Below are 1,215 nucleotides of genomic sequence, written 5' to 3'. Positions count from 1 at the left end.
TGTGAACTTAAATACACCATCTCTCGTCACCATTAACGCTACAGATAGAAATGGTCTGCGTTGTTCACGACCCAACTGATTACGAGCGAGCAGAGATGCACGTACACCACCCGCTGATTTTTGTGGTTTTGGCTTAGAGCATGTGGTACCCATACACTAGATCTTTGAACATTGTTGCACGATATTTGCCAGTTGTCGAGCACACTGACATGAATCGTTGTGCATTAATGCGTCTAAAAGATCTTCATCAAATCCTGAAGGTCTTCCTGAACGTGGATAGCCACTAGAATTAAAACGACAGTTCTTAAAACGAGAAAACCATTTATATTGTGCTCTGTCCGTGGCGCTACCCCATGCATGGCGCAAAATATTTCTGGATGCCTCAGCTGCTCCCATCCCTCAACTATACTCAAACGGAATAATATGTCGGAAATACTACGATTTCTATACTTGATACCCCATTTTCTAGCTTCCACAGCTCCCTCACTATCTCCAAATGACAGAAAGACAATATGTAAATTCAAATAGCAAAAGTGAACGACAGATAAAAAATGGAAATCGATAAATAAGCCTATAGTAACGGGAATACTGTCATGAAAAAAGGGCTGCGACCTTTTGCACCAACCTATCAGAAGTAAAAGCACTAAACGGCCAAGTCCCTATAGTACAGCTTTTGATTTGATTACCATTACATCAAGATATGTTGCCATCACCGGATGTAAACAATGCGTTCCAATGAATCTCGGCGAAGTGTAGAATATACCGTATTACATCATGATATTTGGAAAACATAAAAACCTTAGTAAGTCGACATGTCAAGCATAAATATGGCATTACATAACAGCTCACGCTTAATGTAATTTGCACATGGTCGGGATTCATTGAAATGTGGTGCACGGCTTGCTTAAAGCGGTAACCAAAATAGACGTTGTACTATAGCGATCTTGGCTATTTGAAGTTTTTACTTCTTGCACTTCTGGTAAAAAAGCTGCACACGTGGAAAGACGGCGTCGACTTTGATACGATGACAGCGTATGCCACCTGGGGGATAGTAGATATGAAATGATAATTAAATGGACACCCTAGCTGCAAACAGGCGTTGATGTACTTCATTGGGGACATTTTGAAAATGTGAGCCCCCAACCGGGACTCGAACCCGGGACCTCCTGCTTACATGGCAGACGCTCTATCCATCTTTTTTTTTTTTTTTTTTTT

Source organism: Schistocerca cancellata, chromosome 5 (genome assembly GCF_023864275.1).
Source record: "Schistocerca cancellata isolate TAMUIC-IGC-003103 chromosome 5, iqSchCanc2.1, whole genome shotgun sequence".
NCBI classification, from domain to species: Eukaryota; Metazoa; Arthropoda; class Insecta; order Orthoptera; family Acrididae; genus Schistocerca; species Schistocerca cancellata.
This window is presented reverse-complemented; position numbering follows the sequence as displayed.